This window comes from Phacochoerus africanus, chromosome 2 (assembly GCF_016906955.1).
Source record: "Phacochoerus africanus isolate WHEZ1 chromosome 2, ROS_Pafr_v1, whole genome shotgun sequence".
Lineage (NCBI taxonomy): Eukaryota > Metazoa > Chordata > Mammalia > Artiodactyla > Suidae > Phacochoerus > Phacochoerus africanus.
In genome coordinates, this window is record NC_062545.1 from 238,277,847 (window position 1) to 238,292,146 (window position 14,300).

The following is a 14,300-nucleotide window of genomic DNA, read 5'->3' on the forward strand; positions in this document are numbered from 1 at the left end:
GGAGCCCTTTGTGATTGTCAAGCTTAGGCCAAAGGTTTTCCTATCCTTTTCCTCCTAACTTATGAAAGACTGTTTTCTGTTATATTTTCCTAGTGCCCAGCACAATGCCAGACAAATAGTATAAGTTCACTTTAACTTTTGTAGACTATATGAATGAATTTTGGCGGTTGAACTGACTTTAAGCCTGGTTCAGCAAATCTGCTACATTCCTGAGGTGTTTTGTTTTGTTTTGTTTTGTTTTGCAATAGCAAAACCAAAGGTCCATGAATTTAGTGACATTTGCGGAAATTATAGACTGGCCTGATGAATTTCATTTTAGCCCTATAGAACAACTTTTAAAGATGACAGAGTGGTCAGTCATGACTAGTAAGTAGACTAGCTAAGAAAGCCTTACAAAAAGGAGATCTATGAGTGAGTTGAACTTGAACATAAGTAGAAGTTTTTAAAATTAAAATAAATATATAGGAGTTCCTGTCGTGGCTTAGCGGTCAACGAACCCAACTAGGAACCACGAGGTTGTGGATTTGATCCCCGGCCTCCGCTCAGTGGGTTAAAGATCCAGCGTTGCTGTGAGCTATGGTGTAGGTCGCAGACGAGGCTAGGATCCAGCACTACTATGGCTGTGGTATAGGCCAGTGGCTACAGCTTCAATTCGACCCCTAGCCTAGGAACCTCCATATGCCTTGGGTGTGGCCCTAAAGAGCCAATAAACAAATAAATAAAAAAAATTTTTTAAATAAAACAACAATAATAAAAAGAAATTTGTTACCTATAATTCCTATCTGCCTATCCTTTCTGTTCACATGCATATATAATTTTGCAGAAATATAATTGTTAGCATTAAAATTACTTCATATCTTTTATTTATAAATTTTATTTTTTAATCTACTTTTATTTGGTTTTGTTTATTTGTTTGGGAGTTTAGATTTTTTTTTTTTTTTGTCTTTTTAGCACCACACCCGTGGCACATGGACGTTCCCAGGCTAGAGTTTGTATCGGAGCTGCAGCTGCTGACCTTCACCACCATGTCCTCATGGATCGTAGTTGACCTGGGATCAAACCCATGTCCTCATGGATACTACAGCTGAGCCACAGTGGAAACTCCTATATCTGTTTTCTTTTAATTAACTTTATTTTATAAGCATTTATCCATGTTGCTATTCAGGCTTTATGGTTGATGGCTTAACATATTGTATTCACTTGTTGAAATACCCTCACTAGTAGTCCTTAACTTCATTAAAGCTTTGTTGATATTACAATTGTTCTCTTAAAAATATACTTACCTGGAGTTCCTGTTGTGGCTCAGTGGTTAACGAATCCGACTAGGAAACATGAGGTTGCTGGTTCTGTCCCTGGCCTTGCTCAGTGGGTTAAGGATCCAGCGTTGCTGTAAGCTGTGGTGTGGGTCACAGATACTGTGGCTGTGGTGTAGGCTGGCAGCTACAGGTCCAATTAGACCCTAGCCTGGGAACCTCCACATGCTTCGGGGACCGGCCCTAGAAAAGGCAAAAAGACCAAAAAAAAAAAAAATATATATATATATATATAGTTACCTTGTAATGAGCCTAATTCTGGAAAAACATAACCTCTCACTTTTTGTCTGTACTTAAGAAGCTAGAGAAAATTGTACAGTCCAGTAGATGTAGTGTCACTTTAAATTCATCGTCATCAAACTTCTGTTGGTCAGCAACCTTAGTCTATTCCTCTAACAAGGTTAGTCCTCCACCCTTATTTTTTTGGCTGCGCCCAAGGCATGTGGAAGTTTCTGGGCCAGGGATCAAACCTGTGCCATAGCAGTTTCAATGCCAGATCCTTAACCAGCTGAGCCTCCAGGGAACTCCATCCACTCTTTTTATTTTTATTTTTTTTTAATTCTCAGCCTGGGTTTTCTTGTTTTTTTAACTTTTTTTTTAATGGTTTTTATATTATGTGTCTTTTTTTTTTTTAATTGAGATCAGCCTTGGGGTTTTCATTTTTCTTTTTTTAATCCCAAAGTTTCACAAATGATGTAAAGATATTTTAAAAATCTCAAAAAGATTGAAAATAAATTAATTGTAATTCACCTTAAATATAGATATACATGCCACAAAACGCTTTGGCACAGAGAGAGCAATTGCAAACCCCAGAATCTTCCTGAACAGCTCCGGTGGCAGGAACGATGAGTCATTTTGGTTTTGTTATTTTTCTTTTTTTTTCTTTTTGGCCACACCCAAGGCATGCAAAAGTTCTCAGGCCAGGGATCGAGCCTGTGCCACAACAGGGACCCAAGCTGCAGCGGTGACACTGTTGGATCCTTAACCTGCTGAGCCACAAAGGGACTCCATGAAACTGCTTGTTGTTTTTTTTTTATTACTCAATGAATTTATTACATTTATACTTGTACAATGATCCCATCCACTCTTTATAACAAATATTTTATACCTTCACTACCCTACTCAACCTCTGACCCTTCCTTTTCTCTTCATATAGTCTGTTGATGACCTTGACTCATATAGCTCAAAGAAAAAGGAAGCCATCAAACATGAACGTTCTTACTTCCTACCACCAATCTGCAAATGTGTCTGTAGGCATCCTTTCTTCACTAGTTGCAGAGGAGGAAGTATCCCACCTCCTAACAGAAGCTAATCTCTTCCTGGTGCACTGGATTGCACATCCTCTATTGTTTAGGTGTTCTGATGTTTTCTGGGGGGATGCACCCACAGCAAGTGGAAGTTTCTGGGCCAGGGATTGAACCCATGCCATAGCAGTGACCCAAGCCACTACAGTAACATCACTGGATCCTTAACCTGCTGTGCCCCAGGAGAACTCCTGTTTTGAGGGGTTTTTTCTTTTTACAACAGAGAGTATCATACCTAAGTGATATACTTTGTAAGCTACCCCAAATAAATGTACATTCTAAGTAAAAACACTTATTGCTATACAAATAGAACTTCAAGACAATTCCCTCATGCCACCCCACTTCCCCACACCCCTTTTGATCTGTTTGCTGATCCTAAGTTCAACCTATATAGAAATTTTTGAGCCACTACTGCTTCTCAGAGGTGTTGCTTCCTCATTTAATTCCTCTCTTTTCTATACCTTCAACATCAGTGAGAGGAAGTTATTAAAAAAAAAAAAAAAAAAGGAAGAAAGAATACAAGTGCATTCCCCAGAACTGAAGAACATGAGTCGCCAAATTGAAAGGGCCCACTGAATGTTCAGCAAAACAAGTAGAAATAGCCTACATCAGGGTATCTCATGAAAATTTAGAACATTAGGAAGATAGAGAAATTTTTTAACTCTCTCTTTTTTAAAGTTTACATGGAGTTCCCTGGTGGCACAGTAGGTTAAGGCTTTGTCATTGCTGTGGTTTGGGTTACAGCTGTGTCATGGGTTTGATCCCTGGCCCTGGAACTTCTGCATGCTGTGGGAGCAGCCAAAAGTAATAATACAAATTTTTAAAGGAGTTCTCATTGTGGATCAGTGGGTTAAGAACACAACATAGTGTCTGTGAGGGTGCAGTATGATCCCTGGCCTCGCTCAGTGGGTTAAGGATCTGGTGTTGCCGTTGCTGTGAGCTGTAGTGTAGGTTGAAGACTCGGCTCTGATCTGGCATTGGCTGTGGCTTAGGTGCAGCCCTAAAATGACAAAAGACCAAAACAAAAAAAGTCAAGAAATAGGAGTTCCCATCATGGCTTAGCAGAAACGAATTTGACTAGCATCCATGAGGATGCAGGTTTGATCCCTGGCCTGGCTCAATGGGTTAAGGATCTGGCATTGCCGTGAGGTGTGGTGTAGATCACCGATGTGGCTCAGATCTGGTATTGCTGTGGCTGTGGCATAGGTTGGTAGCTGAAGCTCTGATTCAGCCCCTAGCTTGGGAACCTCCATGTGCTGTGGGTGCGGCCCTTAAAAAAGACAAAAATAAAATAAAACAAATAATTAAGTACGCATACAACTTATAACTCCCACATCGTAAATTTTATAGTACAATTTAACTTTGTAACCACGTGCATATATTAATTTTATAAAAACCAATATTAATTTGACAATAAATCCTCTGAAGCTACATCATTTTCTGGGTATTGACTGTGTCATTACTAACAGCCAACCTTCATTGACTACCTACCCTTTCTACTCAATTTTCCATTCACTTTTGCACTCTCTCCTGAGTCATTTCAACCAACCACTCCCCTGAAATGGTCTATGTTAAGATCACCACTGAATTCCCAGTTGCCAAATATGATGGACGCTTTCAATGACACAGTTTTTCTTTCAGTTTTTCTAAGATACCAACCATTTTTCTGCCTAAGGGCCTTTCGCACATTTCACTCCCTCTGCCTGGAATGTTGTTCCCCATTTTTCACCTGTTTAACTTCCTTTTGTATCACCTTTAAAGGCTCAACATAAACATCTGTTGACCAGAGAGGCCTTCTCTGACCTACTAATCGAGTCTTAACCAGGTCCTCCTAATACTCTCTATTTTCATGGTAGTTATCACACTTTGTAATTTTTATTTGTGTGATTGTCTGCCTTCCTTCACTAGATTGTAAACTCCATGAGGGCAAAAGATATCTGTTTTGTTTACCCACTGTATTCCTAGCAATAGTCTTTGTTCCTGGCTGATAGAAATCTTTGCCCAAAGATTGAATTAATAATCCTTGAAAGAGGTATTAAAGGAGAGCCTGGAATTAGAGCACTGATTGTAGGAATTTGAAGAGAGAGTAGACTAGAAAGGCTTGTCTACAGCAGAAGCTCTGGGACTTGAGTCTCCTGGGGTACATGTCTGGAAATAATTAAACCTTTTAAGGAGAATCTTGTCAGCCTATGAATTTATGTAGAGGACTCACTTCCCCTGTTTTCTGCTGACAGGTGAACAATTCAGAGACTCAAGTACCTGATTTTGCTGTATTCACTGGGTGGGAAATTCTTGATTCATAGATAACTTGCAAATTCACTCTAATCGTCTTTTCTCTGTGTTCCCTCGGGATGTTTCCTGGGACAGAGCCACTTTACAACTTTCAGGGGGACAAAGAACAGAGAAAGCCATGAGAGATAAAAGATTTTGAGGTAGTTAGTATACCTGTTGAAAAAAACACTGAGTCTGACAGTGACAAGATACTCTACTGTGAATTGATAAACTGAATGGGAGTACAGTCTCAAAAAGGCAATAGGAAGAATTTAGGTTCAAGCAAAGAAGAGATTCCTGATTCACATTCATTACAGTTGCCTTTTACTGAGCCCTCACTAAATACCAGTCATTGTTCTAGATGTTTTCTATATCTTTTAACTTCCTCCACCACCCTGTAAGAGGAGGGAGTTATCCCCATTGTGCAGGTGAAGAAACTCAACCTGAGGGGAATCAAATAACTTGCCCAGTGCTACAGAATTAGTCCTTAAGAGCAGGGTTACATGCCAGCCTTTTCTTGGCTCTTTATGTTGACCAGAAAGAAACAAAAATGCATGGCCTGAAGCTGGAAAGAGCAAATCAGAATTCAGTTTCTTCATTGTAATGAACAGTAATTTGTTAGCTGAAGTGAGTTCCTATGCCTTAAATAAAAGCATGCTGTAAATAGGGACTGAACTTCTGTAAAATGAATGGTAATAGAAATGGGACATAACTGAAAGTTATTAATAGATTCTAGTGGCTCCTTTAAGGGCCAGAGTTTTCGGTTCAAATAGATAACTTTGATTGCCAATTCAGTATAAACTGGTCCCTGATTTAATAAATATGCTAAACTAGCCTCTATGGACAGAGATGGTTTTTATGGATTAGCTTTCTTTACTTTGAATGTAGCACATTCCAAAGGCCTACTTTATAGTTTGCATAGTCATAGTTATTTGTTTAGTCACCCCAGGTGAACTGTAAGCTCCATGAAGTCCAGCCCCAGATCTGCTTTGTTCACAAAGTACAGTATCTTACACTTTATACTGGGGCAAGAATGGCATCTCAGGTTCTCAGGACCATGAACAAATTCCTCTGTACAGGAAATGAAGTCTTTTTTATTGCCTTTTTCTTTTCTTTTCTTTTTTTTTTTTTTTTTTAAGGGCTGCACCTGCAGCATATGGAGGTTCCCAGGCCAGGGGTCTAATCAGAGCTACAGCTGCTGGCCTCCGCCACAGCCACAACAATGCCAGATCCGAGCCCCATCTGCAACCTACACCAGAGCTCATGGCAATGCCGGATCCTTAAACCTCTGAGCGAGGCCAGGGATTGAACCTGCAACTTCATGTTTCCTAGTCGGATTCGTTTCCAGTGTACCACGACCGGAACTGCAAAGAAAGGAAATCTTCCCAGAACCTTATTGTTCTTCTGTGTTGGGCCATTAGATTCCCTAGGTCCTACTTCCTTTGGGTGGAGGCCCAAAATCTTGATGCCATGGGCATTGGGGCTTGTCTTTGTTCTGAGATTCTTAACCATAAATGGATTTCTGTCCCCAGGGGAATACAGTGGGGCCACAACTGAGGGGCAGTGGAAGCACAGAGGTCCTGCTTTCTCTGCTGGAACCTCCACTTTGCTACCCAGAGGGGCTCTAATACAGTTAGCCAATCAGGAAATTCCAAACCCTTTTCCTGAAACTCTATAAACAGCTTGAGGAATCTCTCCAGCTAGAATTGGAAAAACTCCCAGCAAGAAGAGCCGAGTCTTATGTAACTTTATGGACTGCCCTTTTAAGGAAAAAACAAACTGTTCCTCAGCAAGTGCTGGACTTTTTGGGCACATCCTGCATTCTTTCCTAGATGTCCAGCAGTCCCATTGGAAGCAGCTAACAGGTTAGAGTTGAAAACTCATAGGGTGCAGCGGGGAGAGATGAAGAAAGACGGAGAGAGGACATCTGTCATTCTGGCTGGAACATGCTATTCTGGTTCTTATCCTGCAGCTCCTGCTGGCAGTAAAGGGAGTGCAGTGTTGAGCTGGAAGGAGAGGAGCTGTACCTGGAGAGACACCCTGCACAGCGGGAAGCCCTTTATCCTCTCAGTACCCCACACCCCAACAAGGAAGACTAGAACTAAGTGTGTATAAATATGTCCACAGCTGTAATAAACCAGATTCTCCTCTGGAAAAAGAAATTTTTCCATTTTAGTTTGGTGAAGTTGAAGTTCCTCCTTATTTCAATTCAGCCGAATGTTTTAAGTTGTGTCCCAGGCTCTAGGCTCAGTTTAATGACTGCAGAAGTGAATAAGACTATCTCTATCCTTAATGCGCAACCAAGGGGGAAAGAGAAAATGTATATAAACAGTTATAATACACTTCCTTGGTTTGTAGTCCTGTGTAGTTTAATTCTCTTATTCTTAATTCTCATAAAGGTAACCATCAGGTTTATGTCCACCTGTAAACTTGGGGGCTTGCTAATTCATGATAAAAATACAAGAAAATCTCCCCTTTTCAGGTGGGACCGGTTATTTTGCTAGATTATTCATAAAAGGGGCAGGCACAAGTTTCAAGACTATTCTTATATTAATTAGTTGGGGTTTTTTGGTTTCTTTTTGGCTGCGCCTGTGGCATGTGGAAGTTCCTAGGCCAGGGATCGAACCCGTGCCACAGCAGCAAGCCAAGCCATTACAGTGACAACACTGGACTCTTAACCCACTGCACCATAAGGGAATTTCCACTTAGTTGTTTTTATTTCCATAATTTTCTCAATCTAATATAAAGTGTTTTATTTATTTCTTTATGGCTGCACCTGCGGCATGTGGAAGTTCCTGGGCCAGGGATAGAACCTGCGCTGCAGCTGTGGCAATGCTAGAGATCCTTAACCTGCTGCACTGCACAGGAACTTCCTACTGTAAAGTATATTATAACTTTGAATGTAACTTGAATCTTTCAAAATAACTGATAGCTTTTTCAATGAATATGATTTGCCCTCAAGGGTGCCTGTAGCTTTTGCTTCTTCCCTGAAATAAAGTATTAGGCAAACATCTAGTACAGTGGGTAGCTTAATAGATAATTAAATAATAACTATTGTTGTTATAAGTATTAGTCTTTTGCTATAAGTCATTCATTTCCTTCTAGTCTGTGGTGTGTGGTGAGGTGTAACTCCAGTGATTTCTGACCCTTTGCACATTGTTCTTGGGTTGCTTCTGTAGTAGTTTGATCCCTGTTTACAAAGCCTTACTAACTATTAGTGATAGAGCCTAGATTCACAGCCCTAAATCTTTGCTCAAAATGAGTTCACCCCTACCCTAACGCCTTTCATCCATGTCTACTGCGTCCAAACTCATCTGAGTGTTGATAGTTTCCTTTCTGTCCATGGCCATACCACATATAGAAGTAGGAGGGATGGAGAAGAGAGGATTTGGGACCTCAGTCGCAAGTGTTGGTTTAGAACCTGGGAGCAGGGGAAAAAAAAAAAAAAAAAAAAGCCTGGTAGTGGCATGGGATAGTGTTATTAAGCATAAATAGAAAGATAAAGGCTGTTTATGGCACAGTCTGCACTCCAGAATGATAATGCAATAAAGCTAAATTCCACAGATGTTTTTGAAGTGCTTTATATGAAAGGAATTAGCCAGTCTGTCAGCTCCAATACAAATAACCTCAGAATTCTTCCTCCACATTCCTCCGTGGCTCCTTAGAGAGGAGCTGCCTCTGAAATATGTGTATCAGCCCTGTGAGAAGTGAAAAGAGGATCTCTAGGCAGGCCCAGCAGAGTCAGAATTTTGAGATGTAGACTTGAATTGAGAGACCTTCAAGGCTAAAGTAGAGATCAGCACATTATGGCCCATGCTGACTTTATATGGCCCACAAGCTGAGAATGGTTTTTACATTTTTAGAGAGTTGTTTAACAGGGAAAAAAATCAAAACACAAGGAATATGTGGCAGAACTTTATGGCCCACAAAGCCTAAATATTTACTCTCTGGCCGTTTACAGACACAGTGTGCTGAAAGGAGGGTTTACTGAAAGCTCATCAGAAGCTGCAGGATGTGGGAACATGTGTTTTAAACCCCAGGGTAGGCACTTGCAGAAAAAGAGGTGTCAGCATCAACGAAGAATAGATTATTTCTCCTTTCCAAGAGCTCTGGAAACCTGGCAAACTAACCAATTGCTGGGCTAGAAAAAGTGAAGCCTTGTGTTGGGTTTAGAATACAGTATTGCCTTTGTTCTGAGCAGTGGAGTACATCCTTTCATTAACGTTGCTTTAGTGGGCCTTTAGGTTAATTCCAGTTTGAAATACTACTGCTTAATGCTGATTCAGTGGGATACAAGCCTCAGATTAATGTCCTGGGCCCAGGTGTAAGGGAGAATTAGGGTTGTAGATGGAGCAAGTCGGTGAGTAGAGGTGTTTCTTTTTGCTTGCGTTTTTCTGCTTTCTCTATTACACATTAGTGGAAATTAATACCTTTTATCTAGGTAAGCAGATTCTTGACTGTTTCAACTATTCCTCAAACCAGTAATGGGAGTATAGGCCTGAAAGAAAGGAAGTGTACCTCCAAGCACAGACCAGGTTCACTTCCCAACATGCCACTGTGACCTAGAAGGAAGAATTCATAGGCCAGAGCGCTCTACCTATATGCATGAATGACAGTTATATTTCTAAAGTATTTTGGTCCAAAGAATTCATAGCATTTACATTTCTTGCTACTTTTTTTTCTAATTTTTCAGATATTTTTTTCTTGCCACAACACCAGAGGTGGATACAGTTAGTCCCCTTTTTAAATGGAAAGCCTAGAATTTTGAGAGAACAGGCACCCTGCCCCCACATGACCCAGCAAGTTAGAGAAAAAGCCAAGAATGAAAGCAGTGTTCCTAGTTCCTATCCTTGGGCATCCTGCCACTATCTTTCGCTTCCAGATGGAGCTAAGATCAAACTCCATATCTCTAGTCATCAAATCGGGTTGTTTCTGAGGCTGCATTGTTGTTATGATGACCAGGTAGATAAGCCTTGAATGACCGGGGGGGGGGGGGGGGGGGGGGGGGGGGGGGAATGTACTGAATTGAGTGGTTCACCACCCTGCCTTCCTGCTCCTTAAGATGTTGATATGTTGTGTCTCTGACGATGGTTATGAGTCAGCCTTAGGCAGGAAGATGATGGAATCACTGTTATTGTGAGCTTGGCTGCTTGGCCGCTTTCTTTGCACTTCAGCATTCCTACCTGGTGTGTGGTACATTTTTGTCATTCCACAGCAGTCTGCATGACCCCTCAGTAGGCCAGTCTACATCTATTTACATCAGCTCTCCAGCTGCTAGCCTCCTCATGTCCCTGTCTGCCTGATGGGACAGGATGAAATCTGTGTTAGGAGCTGCCTTTTAGGACATGAGTATGATATCCAGAGTACTAGACACTGTGGTCAAAGTGTAAGGTCCCTGGGACCCCAACCTCATGGCCCTGGGGGAGAAAGAGGCCTTCAGGAAAGATTTTTCTGGGCGCTGACTACTGGCCAGGTGAGAGCTTGTTTTTTGCTGTTTCTATACTATTGGGTCATTACTAGGAAAGAAGCTCTGGCCAAATAAATTTTTAAGGTATTTGGTATACCTACTAAAAATTCTGTGCAAATCAAATAAGGATCAGCCTAACCAGCCTTTTTTTTCAAATATCCCATAAAACCCTCTCAGATGGATTATTTTCTTTTTCTCACAAGGTCAGCACTCACAGCACTAATTTGGGACTTGTCATTGACAAGGCTGAGCTTCTGCTTAGTTGAGTAACAGTCTTTCTTTGATTTTTTTTCAGATCATTTCAGTGCAGCCAATTTGTGTGTGTGTGTGCGTGCGTGCGTGCGTGCGTGCGCACACGCCTTCCAAATGATGTATTAGGTTTCTTGTCCAGGGCCTACCTGAGTTACGAGAATGTTGTGAACAACAGCTCTCAATTGAGGTCCACCTGGTACCAGAGATTTGGGACCAGACAGCTGGACATACGACAGCTCTGTTTGTTTCTTTTCCCCTTCCCTGTCCCTGTCAGTACTGAACTGTTTTCAACAAAGCTTATTTCCTCCAGAATCCAGCTTAGCATCCTGGAGAAGCCTAAGGCTACTCCTATAGCAGGAAGCTGCCCTAGATTTGGGCAGTAACCAGTAGAACTTGATGCTGACGCCAGAGTGTAAAAATAAACACCTCCTACAGTGCTGTCTTAATCCATTGGCATCAGAGTTACTATTATTAACCCGTAGGCCTCACAGGCAGCTGTGATGGGCAGACGACAGCCTGGACAAACCTATCCTGCCAGCTTGGGATCAGACCGTTTCTTTCTTACATCTACTGGAATCTGATCTGGGGCCCTGAAGAAGCACCATCACTCTGGGAGCATGCCCCACAACAGGTAATACTAGAGATGGATTAGTATCTTTGGTTTGAGAGCATCTTAGCCTCCCAGGGCCACCCTGCCAGTCCAGAGTATTATGGGCACAGGATTAGTGATTCGGTCCTAGTGCAGAGGAGGGGAAAAAGGAACATGACTCTTTCTAGTACCTTTGGCCCTTTTAAGAGGTTTTGCCTGCCAGTTCCCTGGACCTGGAGCCTATAGGTTTTCTGGGAAATTGGGAAAGGGCTCCATTGGTCATCTGACAAAGATGTAATAATAGTGACCATGACTGAGCACTTACCTTGTACCAGACACTTACATACAATATCTTATTCTCCATCAAACCTTTTGAGGGAAAATATCATGACAGTGTTACAAATGAGGAAGCTGAAGTTTAGTGAAGTTGAGTAACTTCCTAAAGTTTACAGCCAGCAAGTAGCCTGGTCAGATGTGAATCCAGATCCTCAGCACCAAAATTCTATACTCTGAATCATTATAGAACCTAGGATCCTAAATATTCAGCGCCCAGGCAAGACTCCAGCTATCTGCTTTGAAAAAGTTTTTGTTTAAGTTGGAGTTCCCTTCTTGGCTCAGCGGAAATGAATCCGACTAAGAACCATGAGGTTTTGGGTTTGATCCCTGGCCTTGCTCATTGGGTTAAGGATCTGGTGTTGCCATGAGCTGTGGTGTAGGTTGTAGACATGGCTCGGATCTGGTGTTCCTGTGACTGTGGCATAGGCCAGCAGCTGTACCTCCGATTAGACCCCTAGCCTGGGAACCTCCATTTGCCACAGGTACAGCCCTAAAAAGACAAAAAAGAAAATTGTTTAAGTAAATATCAGTTTACTCTCACTTTAGTTTTTTTTTTTTTTTTTTGCTTTTTAGGGCCGAACCCATGGCATATGTAAATTCCCAGGCTAGGGGTCAAATTGGACCTGTAGCCGCTGACCTACATACACCACAGCCATAGCAACGCAGGGTCCAAGCTGTGTCTATGATCTGTACCACAGCTCACAGCAACGCTGAATCCTTAACCCAGTGAACGAGGCCAGGGATCAAACCCACATCCTCACGGATACTATGGATTCTTTTCTGCTGCGCCGCAACAGGAACTCCCTCACTTTAGTCTTATAACCAAAGCAAATACAGTATCTGGCACACAGAAATGGTCTTTGCTGCCACCCACTAGTGAGGCAGTCTCAGTGCTCTTACCAAGCACCTTGAGCTGGACTCATCTAAAGTCTATTGGAAAATGTGTCACATCCTGGAAAAGGCTTTTGACTTGGCTGAGGAGTCTCAGGGACTATGACCCCTCTGCTGAGACTAGGGCCAGACTAGAACCTAGTTCCTGGGGAGCAAGACTTTGATGGTTTCTAGCAGTCATGCTTAGGAGGCGTGTGCTTAAAAGATAATATTTCCTTGAAGGGCAACTAGGCGTCCCTCTCCTCTTTCTTCTTCCTCCCCCACCCTGTCTCCACAACTGGCTGTGGTAATACAATCTAGATTCTTCTCATAGCCTACTTCACTGTGCATATGCGGCCTTTTATTTACAGCTTTTGACAGTCTGATTGGATAGCAGCTTACCAGCATGCCTCAGTCCACTGCCTTGGGGGAGGGGAAGCAGAAAACACTCTGGCCTTGCTTTCTGGAGCCTAGGAGCCAAAAGGAGCAGCCAAAGGAAGAGCAAAGGGTTGACCACACTGAATAGTCAAGGAGACGCATAGGGGCCTTTTTTTTTTTTTGTCCCAGCTGACTTGCTTCTGCAAATATACCCTTGAGAGCTATCCTCCAAGCAGAGCAGCCCACGCTGAACTTTTCAGCACCCACCCAGATATACTGTTTCCTGCTCCTTGCTACTCACTACTCACCTACACCTAGCATTAGGGACTTTATCTCTCCATCCCTTTATCCACTGCTGCATCCTCCATCCCCTCATCTGAAGAAGTCAGTGTTTCAAGGTAGGAACTAAATCTTTCCTAATTCTCTAGAGTTCTTCTCTCTCTTCCTAACCTAATCCTCAAAAGAGGTAGGGTTTATAGCAAATTCTCAATCTTTAGGGACTTCTAACTACAGCAGTTAGAAGCCAGGCACTGGAAGTATAAGAGAGAGAGAGAGAGAGTGTGTGTGTGTGTTTCTGTGTATTTATGTTGGAAGGGGGAGGGTGAGGAGGACATTGTTTAGCACACTGTTAGGAACCTTCTCTTGGGTCCAAGGTTTTAATTTGACTTAGTTTATAATTAGAGCCATAAAGGACCTTAGGAAGTCATCTGATTTAGCCTCTGCCTTTGAACAGGTGCTATGAGTTGAACTAAGGAAGGAAACAAATGATTGATCTAATGGAGGAAGGTTTACACTTGAAAGAGAATATTTTTCTAGGTACAATCCCTTTTAATCAGAAGGAGACCTTGGGACAAAGCTGAGTTTATTATTATCATATTTTTATGGAATAAAGGAAAGCAACCCTTTACAGCTCAGTGAGGGTCAGTGGCTGCTAACTTATTCTTTTCCTGGGTATAATCCTAGTGCTGCAATCTCCATTTAATGATTTGGGGCCTTGGGGGCTTTAGGCACAGCTGAGCCTGAGAAATAAAAGGCTTAGAACTTGTTGGGGCTCCACCTATAGATGTTTTGTTTGTGATTTGGGTGACATTAAAGGCGCTTGCACACTTCCAGTTCATAAGGGAGAAGATAATCTTGGGAAAAAGAAGATAAACCGGAGTTCCCGTCATGGCGCAGTGGTTAACGAATCCGACTAGGAACCATGAGGTTGCGGGTTCGGTCCCTGCCCTTGCTCAGTGGGTTAACGATCTGGCGTTGCCGTGAGCTGTGGTGTAGGTCGCAGACGCGGCTCGGATCCCGTGTTGCTGTGGCTCTGGCGTAGGCTGGTGGCTACAGCTCCGATTCAACCCCTAGCCTGGGAACTCCATATGCCGAGAGATTGGCCCAAAGAAATAGCAAAAAGACAAAAAAAAAAAAAAGAAGATAAACCCACACCAGATGGTCCTAGGTAAAGAGTCCATTCTGTTTCATAGCTAGGCCTCTCCTAGAGTATGTGTGACTTTGGGGTGTGGACTTTTAGC

General features: G+C 42.3%; 1 protein-coding gene across 2 annotated transcripts in view; it reads left to right on the forward strand.

Annotated features, from left to right (window-relative positions):
* RUSC2 (RUN and SH3 domain containing 2) overlaps positions 1-14,300 on the forward strand; it is a 56,674-nt gene that overhangs the window by 7,969 nt on the left and 34,405 nt on the right. Inside the window, exon 2 of one of the 2 annotated variants that reach the window (XM_047767859.1) lies at positions 11,090-11,238. The exons of the other annotated variant lie outside the window; for it this stretch is intronic. The gene's annotated coding sequence lies outside the window, so the exon portion shown is untranslated. The remainder of the gene's footprint in view (positions 1-11,089; positions 11,239-14,300) is intronic. 2 annotated transcript variants of the gene reach the window in all.